The sequence below is a fragment of the Pleurodeles waltl genome, chromosome 1_1 (genome assembly GCF_031143425.1).
Source record: "Pleurodeles waltl isolate 20211129_DDA chromosome 1_1, aPleWal1.hap1.20221129, whole genome shotgun sequence".
In the NCBI taxonomy this organism is placed as follows: domain Eukaryota; kingdom Metazoa; phylum Chordata; class Amphibia; order Caudata; family Salamandridae; genus Pleurodeles; species Pleurodeles waltl.
In genome coordinates this window covers 537,191,609-537,205,798 of record NC_090436.1, presented here as the reverse complement: position 1 = coordinate 537,205,798, position 14,190 = coordinate 537,191,609, and positions in this window count along the sequence as shown.

Below are 14,190 nucleotides of genomic sequence, written 5' to 3'. Positions count from 1 at the left end.
ATTGTGACTCGCAATTTGTGACTTATTGGTGAGTTGCAAATTGCAAGTCGCAAAACCAAATGTACAACAATGTAACTCACACTGTTTGCGATTCCCAATGGAGTCACAAATTACCTACCTCATTAATGTTCATGATGTAGGTTGCAATTTACTACACTATTGGGAATGGCTGCACTCACAGGAATGGTGGCCTGCTGGGGACAGCAGACCACCATGTCTGTGACTACTTTTAAATAAAGCAGTTTTTTCTTTAAATACAGCCCGTTTTCCTGAAAGGAAAACGGGATGCATTTCAAACATACAATATGAAAAGTATTTTTTTTATTTTTCAGAGCAGGCAGTGCTCTGGAAACATATTTTCGCAGCCATTCACAAGGGGTCCTGTGGGACCCCTTCCCATTTGCGAATGGGTTACAACTAATTTGAAATTGGTAGTAACTGCAATTGTTTTGCGACCATAATTGCAGTGACAAAACAATCATACTTCCCCCGCGACTTGCAATTAGGAAGGGACGCCCTCAGGATACCCCTTCCTAATTGCGAGTTGCAAATGCCTAGTTTGCGTGTCAGTAATTGCAACCGACTCGCAAAATAGGGATGATATATTGTACCTGCCCATTTTGCAGTCACAAACGGTGATTTTCGCCATTGGTGACCGCCAAAGGCCGTCGTACATCAGGCCCATAGTCATTTACAACATCAATAGCTCTAACTCTCACAAATGCGAGACCTATAGCATTGCAAATGCTTGTTTATATGCTTGTTATTATGGAGTCTCTGTTGATCCGTCCTCTAATGTTTCGAGCTCTATCTGTTGTAACTATTTTTTTGTAGTTGCATTTTATTTGGCATTCTTCAGCGTCTCTGACAAAGCAAGAGAGATGCTTGAGGGTGCTCACCTGTAAGTCTGTTAATGTTACTAACTTTTTCAGAAAATGTTGTTTCCTATGGACCTTAATGTTGCATATCACATTGTTCTTTTTAGGAGAGCTATCAGTCTGATAAGAGAAACAAATGGCTCCCCGTAAGTGCTGAAAAAGTTGCCATCAGTTGCATACTGGGGCAGAAGTTGATGCCTTTTAAAGATCTCTCTTTTCAGTACACTAATTTTAGTACACAACGTGGTGTCCGATTTTATTTTTGTGACTCTGGTTTAAGCCATCTCGAAAGCACGTTCCTGCAGTTTGACTTCAATCCTGCTTATTTTTCAACAAGCAGACAATCTCTAGGGTTCTTTGGGACTGAAACGTCAACAGCTTTTTGGGGCACTGGGGCATTTTTCATTGCTCTTCTATGAAATGTGGCCCTTCAAAGTTTTCTTTATTCCCGAATCGTGTCTTTTGTAGTATCCAAGATTCCTATGTTGCATGCGAAACTCTACATGTATAGAATAACAATCTTTGTTCAAAGAAGTGACTTTCCTATTACATGCCTGACACTGGCTCATTACTATGACTTCCTTTGCTACCTTTCTGCTCCGTAGATTTCAACGTTTAATTGATCCACTGTCCCACTCATTCACTTCTAAATTTGTCGCAATGGTTTAGAAGGTAGTTGGGCTTTCTTTCTGGTTCCTGCTCCCTCCTCAAACATGCTTCTTATCTCAGCAGACATTTTTTCTCTCCTGCCATTGGTAAGTTAAAACAAAACACAACCAACCACGTGTTTGAAGCAAGCCACTGCTTTGGTAGTTGCACATTAACACTCACAGAGCAGGTGAAATAAATGTCAGGGCTGGCTCAATAGCTGCGGTCACATTCCACAGGAGGACAATTCTACACTCTTTCTTGTGGGTGGTCACTTCTACTCTAAGTCGACGCATCCACGGATGTGACGTTTGCTCAGTTCTATGCCTTTTGTTCTGTTTGAGTGAAACAAGATCAAGAGTAGGGGCTGAAATCGACTTTCTTCCAGCCAGAATAGACCTAAGGCACAGTCCTTGAGACCAACGACTCAAAACTACTCGAGGCCTCAGTTTGTCTTGTTGCAGTCCCAGCCTGCTTGTGCTGTGTTTTATCTGACTTAACGCTGGGTAGGGATCAGAAATCCTATCCACCAGAGAACTTCCTCCACACTAACCTTCCCGTGACTCTGAATCCAGTTTTGTCCATTACCCACCCAGGTCCAAATCAGACCCTTGGTAGTTTGCCTTCATATTGTCTGTAGAGCAGTTTTGTACCATGCCTCGTTGACACTTCTGACCTTTACAGATACTGGGTTGTCAACTTCCAAGTACTTTGTAGATATGTTGTTATGATTTTACTGTTCATTTATTTTACCTAGATATTGAGGCAGACATGCCTATGACCCTCACAAGATTGGAATATAGTATTTGCTGCTACCACAAGACTTCAGTTGCAGAGCGGCAGATTGTATTTTGGTCCATGGTGACACATTCAGAATGTATTGGTTCATATTAGATACATTTATTATTTACATTGTTCATGGGTAAACCCAAGATGCTACCCAGTGGTCCTTCCAGTTCAAGTTCTTCAAGTTGTTCTATATATTTCTTTTTAAATTTACCCTGCCTTTTCGTCTTGTTTACACTAGCTCTTTAGCCCACTAATCATTTTTCCCCACTGTGACAGGCCAGCACACCTTTTTATATCCTCCCATGTTTGTCACTGGAGGCAAAACTGACACAAAATTCCAATCTGGTTTGATTGTAACATTTGTACACAGGAAGCAGAGGTCAGGAGTTATGAGTGAGTTGTGGAGATTAGGCCGAGAAGGGAGTTAGAGGTAGAAGAGGAGAAGTTGAGGGACTAAGGGCCAGATGTACAAAGAGTAGGAATAGCGATTTCCAAATAGCAATTTTATTGATTCATACTTTCAGTTCCTAGTGGGTTGCAAATCGGCCTTCCTCATGAATATTTATGATGTAGGTCCCAGTTTCAAACCCATTAAGATGTGCAGCCATCACAGGGATTGTGGCCTGCTGAGGTCAGCAGACCACCATGTCTGTGATTGCCTTTGAATAAAGGTTTAATTTTTATTTTGTTGAAATGCAACCAGTTTTCTTTTAAGGAAAATTAGATGCATTTCAACAATAAAAATGACACTTTCTGTTCTCATTTTTTAGGAGCAGGCAGTGGTCCTTGGGACCACTGCCTGTTCCTAAAAAATGTTTTTGCATCATTCACAAAGGGGAAGAAGTCCCATGGAGCCCCTTCCAATTTTCAAAATCATTACTACCAACTTTGAGAATTGTGGTAACATTTCTAGGTTTTGCAACTGCATTTAGCTGCAAAAGCTTGATCCTAACACTGGAAATCGCTATTTGGAAGAGACGCCCTAAACACACCCCTTCCAAACAGTGATTTCTACACCCAAACTGTGCTCTGAAAAAACACAGCTTGGATGTTTGTACATTTGGAAAAGCATTTTGTTGTCGCAAACAACCCAATTTTGCAAATCGGGCCATTTGTGACAGCAAAAATGCTTTATTCATATGGCCCCCACATGAAAAAAAAATGTAAAACAATATATTAAATAAAAAAAGATAAGGAAAAGATCAGAAGGGGCTATTTTTAACTGTCTGTTGGGCCTCCTTTTCACTAAAAGTGAAACAATATACCTAAAAACTGTAGAAGGCTAACTGGCTATTTTTATGTCCTTCAGATGAGGGACCTCATTGAAGGGCTAAATTATGCTTGAGTGTGTAGAAGGGAAACCCAAATCCCAATCCCAATTTTTAGGACACCACAAAATTCAAGATACCCAAAATGTACCTCAGGTGGTTCCACTTTGAATTTGACCTTGCACTAAAAGGCACCCTCCTCATCAACAGACCCAACATTAGTTTAGCACAGGATCAAATAACTAACTTGGACTACTCAATTACTGAGTTCTAGATCAGGGAAAAGTTAAAGGGGTTTATTGCAAAATCTAAAAAATTAAACAATACAAAATAAGGGTTAAAGGCCATGAAGGCTCAAATGCATATGTGCATATTTAGAAATCAGAAATAACGTACGTCCAAAATAAGTCAGGCAGCAGCCATAGATAAGATTCCTAAACATTCTGGCCCACCCTAGAATCAAGGGGTTCTTAAGCATGATTCTGGCACAACAAATGAGAAAAGGCTGCAGTTTCATCCTGGCATGACTAAAGGTAACCAATATTGAGCAAATCAGTGATTGAATCGTCATTGTAAGGATAATAATGCTATTCAATTTTTTTGAAAACTTTGAGTAACTTCAGTATTACACTGTCATAGGAAGTTAAACTAATAAGCAGCAATTCTAAACAATAGACTATACACAATTGGAAGAGAACTATGCCCAGCAACAGAATTAGAACAGAAAGATCTTAGGCACTTGCAGTATTAGACACACTTGAAAGTTCATTCACAATATTGCGCATTAGGAATATTTACTGTGACGTCATGTAGGGCAAGATGTACAAAGCATTTTCCAGGTCACAAATGGCCCCATTCACAGAATCAGGTCATTTGTGACCGGAAATATGTTTTTTCTAATGTACAGAAGGCAAAATGTGATTTGGAAACTTGTTCCTGAATCACATTTTGCATTTGCGATTTGGTATGTGGAAGGGGCATATTTAGAGAGTCCCTTCCAAATATAAATCGGTATGGTATGTATTACTGTTTTGCGACCAAAGTCCTGTTTCAAAAACTGTGATACTTTATCATCAGTTTAGAACTGGTGGTAACTCATTCGCAAAGTGCAAGCGGGCCCTAAGGGACCCTTTTCCGTTTGATAATGTAAATAATAATGATTTTTAAGAGCAGGCAGTAGTCCCGAGGACCACTGCCTACTCTTAAAAAATGAAACTGAAAATTGTCATTGTTCTATTAAGAAGCATCCTGTTTTCCCTTAAGGAAAACAGGCTGAAGTTTTCTTTTTTTTAAAGAAAGATTGCTTTATTAAAAAGCGATCACAAATATGGTGATCTGCTGACCCCAGAAGACTACCATCCATGTGATAGCTGTGATTCCTAATGGTTCGCAAATTGCGACCTTCCTCATAATATGCATGAGGAGGGTCTATTTGCAACCCGCTAGGAACCGCTAATGAAACTGAAAAGAGTTTTGTACATTAGGAGTACCGATTTCCTAAATGTCATTCAGAGAGAATTGTATTTAGGAAATTGGTACTCTTAAGGTTAGTACATCTGGCCCTTAGTCCTAGCTCTGCAGAGGTATGGTGGAGAGGAGATGTGTAGAGGTATTAAATGGGAGGGGGAAGAGATAGGAGTGGGCCGCAAACAACATTGTCATTAAATAAAAGGACGTTTCAGCTAAATGTAGCCTAACTAAAATACATTATTAAACACATTTTTATACATTATTTTAAATGTGTTTCAACTGCAATCATAGTTCTGTGTTTCCACATTAAATCCATTGTTGAAATTACTATTCTACAACATTAATATTTCACAAAAATTTAAATATTAAAACATTTTAACACATCCCTCACCTGATTGTTCTAATAAATATTAAATACCCATTAATAAAACTATATTAATCAGGAACAGTCAACATCACTTTCAGCTGCTTTCTGGAATTGTCCTTTGCCATCTTCATCTGGTTATAGACATCATTTTTATTACACTCGAGTTCAAATTACTTCTTATTTTACCTTTCATCAAAGCATTATTACCTCTGTTCCTTTTGCTTCTATATCCACTAATAAACACTCAGTAAAGTTGAGCAAAAAACTAAGAAAATTGCACAAACCAGTATAATTATTACAGGGGTTAGTATAAACCTTGAAGTACTCCCTCCCAAATTGTCCAGCCATTCACCAAACTTAGTAAAACCCCTTCCTAGTTCAATAAACTAGGAACCTTCAATTTCCCATAACCCAGGTTCTTCAAGTGAGTAAAAGTTGATTGAATTTTTTTTTTCAAAGGTTCATTACATTCTTAGTTCTTTATATTTTCTTTAATTTCTCAACTCAGTCTTTGTTCTTTTATATTTCTGTCTTATCAATCTCTTTATTCAACCAAAGTGGTTCTTCTTTTGGTTCTGTTCCACTCCCAGGCTCTTTTTTAAACTTGTACTGGCAATGATCCACTCCACTATAATTCTCTAGAACTGCTTCAGACTGTGGCTAGATTCACTCACTCAGCAAGGTATACTTTCTATCTGGCAGTCAGGGCCTCATTATGACCCTGGCGGGCGGCGGAGGCCGCCCGCCAGGATCCCGCCCTCCAAATTACCGCGCCGCGGTCAAAAGACCGCGGCGGGTATTACGAGTTTTCCCCTGGGCTGGCGGGCGGTTCCAGTTAAACCGCCCGCCAGCCCAGGGGAAAACGACCTTCCCACGAGGATGCCGGCTCGTAATCGAGCCGGCGGAGTGGGAAGGTGCGACGGGTGCTACTGCACCCGTCGCGTATTTCACTGTCTGCAAGGCAGACAGTGAAATACATTTTGGGGCCCTCTTACGGGGGCCCCTGCCGTGCCCATGCCATTGGCATGGGCACGGCAGGGGCCCCCAGGGGCCCCGCGACCCCCCCTACCGCCATCCTGTTCATGGCGGCTTTCCCGCCATGAACTGGATGGCGGTAGGGGGGGTCAGAATCCTCATGGCTGCGGAGCGCGCTCCGCAGCCATGGAGGATTCCAATGAGCAGCGGAAAGTCAGCGGGAGACCGCTGACTTTCCGCTTCTGACCGCGGCTGAACCGCCGCGGTCAGAATGCTCATTGGAGCACCGCCAGCCTGTCGGCGGTGCTCCCGTGGTCGGTGGCCCTGGCGGCCACCGGCCGCCAGGGTCAGAATGACCCTCTCTATGTCTTGTTGCTCTTTTCACCTCTAGTGATTCACTTCCAGTAGTTTCAGTCTCTGTCTGTGTCTCAAACTTTTCAACTGGTTCACTGTCCTTTCTTTTGCAAGATTTTTTCCTGGGAATTTCTTCTTCAGCTTTTTCTGCTCACCAACAGTCTTTGTCAAAGTCTCTTTATTTTCCATGGAACTTAGGGCATGATTTAGAGTTTGGCAGAGGGGTTTCTTCGTCACAAATGTGACAGATATTCTGTCCGCCGTATTACAAGTACCATAGACCATAATGGAATTGTAATTTGTGACTGGGTAACTCCCTCTGCCAAACTCTAAACCAGGCCCTTAAAGTTGAACCTGAACTCGAACTTCAACTTGATCTTTGGATACCTTTGTCTGCCTAATTTACTGTGAACTTTTTTAAGGGTTCTTGTAACTCAGATTTTCAACTTCACTTTCTTCTTGATTGGATCAGAGACCACTTCTTCTTGCTGCCACTAATACTTACATTGTGACCAGGGATGTCTTTTGTTTATTATGTTGCCACACTTATTTGATGAAAGACAGAACTTTGGAGTAATCCTGCAAGATGTCCTCAGTTATTGAAACTAGTACAGATGACGGAACACATGCAAGCCTCATTTTTCTCACCACAATGATCTTACGGGGTGACAAACTAATATTTCTACCAGGAGTACTTCTCATTTTCATCAAAACAAGACGAAGGGAATCAGGCCATTTCAAGCCAGTTGAAGCACAATCCTTAGCCAGTTTATATTTGAGAGTTCTATTTGCCCTCTCCTCAACCCCAAGGGATTGAGGATATTTGCCACAGTTGAACTTCTATTTAATCTGCTATGCTTTGCAGATGATTTGCAAAACCTCATTTTTAAAATGTGTACCACAATCTGTCTCATTAGAAGTGGGGAACCCAAACCTCATTATCGACTCCTTTAACAAGAATTTAGCAATTGGAAGACTATCTGATCTCTGGGAGGTATAGGCGTCAACCCATTTAGCAACTAGGCAGACAGTTACTAAGATGTACTTCAATCCATTGTCAATAAAGTCTGCCTGAAGTCCTTTAAATGGGCCCCCTGATTTAGTAGTGTGATTCATGACTGTAACAGTCCTCTTTACCTGATTCTTTAACAGGCATACCATGCACCTTCCAGAAACATCTTCAGCATCTTTTAGAAATTTGGTCTTCATCCCTACCTGCTTGTGACTTACTGTGCAGGTGTTTACACATTGGATACAACATGGAATCTGAAAGGACATATTTACTCTCAATATTTACATACATATCTTGATAATTTTTCTTGTAGCCCACTTTTATCTATCTCTTTCTTTCATTACCGAGTACATCTTCTTGGAGACCTCTCAGCTCACTCAGAGTAGTTTGGATGAAACTCATAAAGAAACAGTTTATATTTACCCCATTCTGTACAGTACTTATTTTTGATTCATCATCTTCACTTTCCTGCACCCCTGTCTCAGTCTGTTCTGCACGGCATCTCACCATCTGGTCGACATACTTTGTCAAGCTCTTGTCCATGCAACTAAACCTGCCACTTTTGCTAAAGTTATATTCGGCAGAGAAGATGCTTTTAAGATCTCTGAAATGGTACATACTGCATAGGTAGCACTTAGTTCACATATTAGTCTCTTAAACAACAATCATCGACAAATAATAGCAGATCAGCCATTTCCAGAGGAGTTTCTTTTATATATGGTCTTGGTTTTGTGCACAACTCAGTTGCCGCCAGACAATCATGTTCAAGCTCATTTTCAACATCATGAAGTTTATTGTCTTTGCAATTCCTGTCTGAAATAGGAAGCAGTGTTGCTGAATTCAAAATATTTGAAAGGGATGTTTTCAGCTGCAAGTATCACTTGCTCATACCAAGTTAGCCTGCTATTGGTGAATTGCTGAGTTCTCATTCTAGTTAACAAGAGCTCTACTGAGTGTGGGACATAAAATTAAAGTATGGCCCATGACAAATTCCTTCACTCTGTTCAATGGCAATGCAAACACCTACAATCGATTTACAGCTACTGGATCCAATACGACTGACAAGAAGGCTACTGGGCGCAGAAGACCACCATGCCACTTTGTCAGAATTGAAAGTGCACATCCACCTTTTTCATAGCACTACAAATAAAATGTTAGACTGTGGTGGACTTGGCCCTTTCTGAAGGGTCATCCCCAAGCTTTTTGCCTTTCCTCATCCTATTTTATGCTGAATTTGTTTTTGTTGGCCTTCGGACTCCGTGCACTTTAACACTGCTAACCCGTACTAAAGTGTTTGTGCTCTCTCCTTTAAACATGGTAACTCTGGCTTCTGCCCGATTGGCACATTTAATATACTTATAAGTCCCTAGTAAGGTGGTAATATTTGTACGCAGTGCCTCTAAATGAGATGCTACTATTGGGCCTTGTAGGACAGATTGTGCCACCCATTTAAGTAGCCCTTTACACATTGATCAGGCCTGACGTTGCAGCCTGGATGTGCCGTTTTAAACTGCCATGTTGACTTGGCAAAATAAACATTTTTGCGAGGCTCAAACCTTCTTTTTTAAAACATATGTCACCCCACTAGTATGCCCTGGACAGCTCAGAGGGCAGGGTGCATTGTATTTAAAAGGTTGCACATGCACGTTTAGGTTTTACATGTCCTGGTAGTACACAACTCTTAAATGTGCTTTTGACTACTCCATGGCCTACCTCTCCAATTGAAACGCCGCGCTCTGACGCAGCGTCTCTTTCTGTCCTCGTGGGTGGAACGCGCTACCGATATCCGGAGCGCCGTTCCCCGCGTTTTTTGACTATGCTTTCTGGGAAGCATATATTTCGCTTCCGGACGCGCTACACTTACTTGTAGCCTTTTTTCTTCTTTTGCTGTTGGTGGTGGGTTTTTTGTTGGTCCTTTTGCCTGTCTCTATCCATGTTGTGTCCATCTTGTCTTCTTCGTGTTTTTGTCCCAGCATGCTCTGTTTTTCTTTTATACTACTTCCTTTTTCCTATACTGGTCTATGAACTTTTCCCAATCCAAGATGGTGTTACTTCCCTTTCCTGTGATGTCACTTCCCTTTTCTCAGTATATAAGTCAGTCAGTCTTGTTCCTCCTTGCGTTGCAAACACTTCCTTCTGGTTGTGCTGTTCGCTCCTGTTCTTTGTTCCTGCTTTTTTGCCTTGGGAGATTTTTGCCTGTTCTTTGTTCCTGCTTTTGCCTTGGGAGATTTTTGCCTGTTCTTTGTTCCAGCTTTTGCCTTGGGATATTTTTACCTGTTCCTTTTTTCCTGCCTTACCCTGGATACTGCCTATTTTTGTTTCCTGTGGTCAAGTCCTGTTTTTTCTTGTTTTCCTTCAGGAGTTCCTGTTAGAGGTTTTTTCCCCAGAGTTGGTTTTTTTTCCCTCTGGGACTCCTACTGGAGGGTACGGTCTGCTTTGGCGTAGCCTGTCAAGCGGCACCGTGGCTACTAGAAGGGGTCGCCCTTATCTAGGATTATCCAGGACCTGTAGAAGACTTGGTGTATTCGCCAATCCGAAATCCAGAGGTGAGAAGTCCAGCGCAGTACGTGACACCAATAGGACAATATTGGGTTTACCTCATTACATTTGATAAGCTATAATTTCCAAAAGGGTGCAGGTAACCAGTTCATGTTTGGTGTCTAAAGAATTGTAATTAATGTCTTCTTTAATGGTAAATTTGGATTTTAAATCACAATTCTGAAAATGCCACTTTTAGAAAGTTGTCATTTTCTTGTCCTAACTATTTGATGACTACAGCCTGATCTTGGGTCACATGACAAGGTGTAGCTGACAGTTGGCCTTCGTGTATTGCTCCCAGACAGTGGGACAAAGGGAAGATAGGTGCTGGCAGGATGGGCCACTCTGAGTTAACAAGGCAGAAGTAGGTATCACATACCACACTTGCACATCACAAATGTGCAGCCTGAGCCCTCTCATAAAGGACTTGTCACTAGGCAATTGTGACCCCAGACAAGCTGGGGCCAGGTGAAGGAGGAAGGGTATGTGTGACACCCCATGGGGTGGACACCTCTGGAAGCCTCCCCCCCACTTCAAAGGCACAACTGGGTATATATACTGGACCTCAGACATCACTACTTCGGTACCTTTCTGGTTTTGTGGATCGTTTGCCAAGAAGAAGGACTGCTGTGCCACTGAAAGGACTCCCACTCTGCTGAGCTGAAGGACTGTTCCCTTGCTGCGCTGACCTGCTGCATGCTTCTCTCTTGCCTGTATGAAAAGGAATGGTTCTGCATCTCTTGAAACCAGAGTGACTCAAAGTGTCAGTTGGCTGACCTCTTCATCTGGAGCCTCAAGGAAACAACATGCTTCCAAAAACCTTACACTTGTACCTGGACTCTGCCATCTGTGAGTCTACCCTGCCAAGTGGTGCCACTTAAGTCCTGGACCCTTGGAAGTGAGCCTAAGGCGCTCTGAAAGCCTCTGTAGATCCAGTTGAACTGGCACATCTCCTCTGCTGCGTGGCGTAAACCTAAGCAGAACTAACGCATCACCACTGCTGTGTGGATTGGGCCATCGCAAAGTCCTGCACCGCCACCACAGCCCCGTTAGAGCCACCATTGATGTGCAATGCATCCTCGGTGCATGCCCTCGCATCCCTCTTCCACTGCAGCTTCAATGACGACGCCAGCCTTACAGATCATTGGAACGGATGCATCGCCATGACTGTGCAACGCATCCTCAATGCCGGACTTTGCATTGCAAGTCCCATCGAAGGGATCCTCATTGATGAAGCAGGCCCTTACATCGCAGCCTCACCGCATCTTGAAACCAATACATGGCTTTGGCTGCATGATGCATCTTCTACACGGATCCACGTAAACCAGGATTTAAGGTACTCTGTTCAGTGGGCCTAACTGGGTCCAGGTAGCCAGCCCATGCTCCATTACAGTCGAACTGAGCTTGTGACTGTGTCCTGGTCCGGTACGACCAGATACCCACAGTTGGTGCTTTGTGCTTTTGATGCTATTTTCACTGGAATCTTCAAAAGTGAATATCTCCAGTTCTACTGATTGGATTTTTGTTTTGTGTGGTCTTGTTTTGTTGGTTGAGAATGGGTCTAACTTGGATCCTTTTTGTGTGGTGTTTATAATCTATTATTGTTTGAAATATTGCACAAATACTTTACACATTTCCTCTAAGTTTAACCTGACTGCTCTATGCAATCTACCAGAGGGTTGAGCACAGGTTAATTTAGGATTGCCTTGTGCCTCACCCTGACAAGGACTGTGGTTACTGCCTGACCAGGGCTCATGCCCTAGTCAACTAGTAACCCAAATTCTCACAGACTCTAATCAGGCATTCCGAGTGCAGTCACATGACAGAGACTTCTCTCAGCTCTTCAAATGCATCAGAACATTCTTTGTCAAATGGTAGCAGGTCTTGAATGTCACCACATCAACCTTACTAAAGGTTTTGCAATCAAGGAAAGGTTTGAAATCCACTGACAACAGTGGTCAACAGTTCCTAGAAACGTCTAAACCTCCCTCTGGGTGGTTAGTGGTCTCATTTTAAGAATTACAGAAACATGTTCATTAGAGACTTTCCTCACACCTTTTTCAGTATGTGCCCACAAAAAGTCACCTCCTTCTTACAATACTGCACCTTAGTTGGAGAAATCTTATGCCCATTCTCAGCCTGATGATTCAACAAGGCAATTGTCTCAAGCTTGCAGTCCTTTTCTGTCTTAGGCGCAACCAGTAGGTCATCTATATGATACACAAACACTGAACCTCTAAGCAGCCTCAAGCTTTCTAGCTCTTTCGTCAGAATTTCACTAAAGATCGAAGGCCTTTCCGTATATCCTTGTGGGATTGTACACCACATGAGAACTTTATTCAAAAAATGAAACACAAAAAGAAATTGTGTTTCCTCACAAAGAGGAACTGAGAAAAATACTTGGCATAATTTAATGGCTGTATACCATTCAGCAGTAAATGGAACTTGGAACAAAATTACTGCTGGATTTGGTATTTGAATTCCGGTCCATTCCCCCTTCTGCTTCAAGTCTGTACTATCTAGTTCTAGAGCATATTCTTCACTTTTATTTGAACTTGTTCTGCTCTTTTAATCAGTCCAGTTTTTTTCCAGAAAAATTCCATACCTCATCTTTGACAGTATGGGCCTGATTTAGAGTTTGGTGGAGGGGGTTGCTCTGTCACAAATATGACGGATATCTCGTCTGCCGTATTACGATCCCATGATATCCTATAGAGATTATAATACGGCCGACGAGATATCTGCCCCGTTTGCGATGGAATAATCCTTCTGCCAAACTATAAATCAGGCCCTATGTCTTAAATCCAGAGGTAGGTCTTCCTTGTCAAAGCTGAGAGCAACTGAACTCTACATCTGGTGAGTTTATTTTGACCATTGACTCCTCATTTTGTGTATCAGTTACAACACGCTCCGCTATGCAGTATATCACACAATTCTTTTTGCAAAGCATGTCCCTTCCCAGGAGATTCATAGGACTTAAATCACACAAAACTAAATTGGTGCTTATTCTCCATCGGACCAATTTTAAATTGGACATCTGCTGTAACCCGATTAACAGTTTGTTTATTTCTGATTCCTACATCTTTGACTTCTTTCCTGAGTGGAGTTGGTTTGGGACTTCCATAGAATAAACTTTAGAATGGGTATCTCTCATATCAATTAAAAAATAAACAGGATGGCCATTAACATATTTGGACCACATTGGTCTACTTCTAGGACTTCTCCAAGTACGCAGTCCTCCTCCCCCTCAGGCATCGTTATTATGAACTTCTATCTGCCAACTAATCTTTCAGAATCAATGGATTCTGTTGGCACCCTGCACTATTCGGCATCTTGTTTCTTATGTTTTATTGCATCACTGGGGCTAAAGGCATCAACATTCAAAAGGATTTCTGCCTCTGAACCCTGCTTGGAATTTGGCATATTCTGGACCCCACATTTCTCTGCATTTGTGGAACAACTTCCCTCCTGAATCAGGTTTAGATTCTGATGACACTCCCTCTTCTAGTGCCTGATTTTCCAGCAGAAGTGACAAGCGATGTTTCTTGTCATCATCTTAACATTCATATTTGTTCCATCATTGTTCATCATTCCTCTTCCACTATCTTTCATCTTTCATCTGTAGCACATCATTTCCCAACTGTACAACTTGTATTTGAGTCATCCCATTCACTCCAGGATAAACAAAATTCATATTTGAACCCATTTGGGTTCTGGTCCCTCTCCCAAATTGCTTTGTCTGGGCAATCATAAGCTTTTCCTATAGATTTTTGTTTGCATTAAAATAAAATCACTACTATATTTTTCCAGCTTCAAGATTTCACCTATACTCTTTGTCTGTCAACACAATCCACTCTATTGAATGTGATTACTAAGCTGTGGCCTAAGACC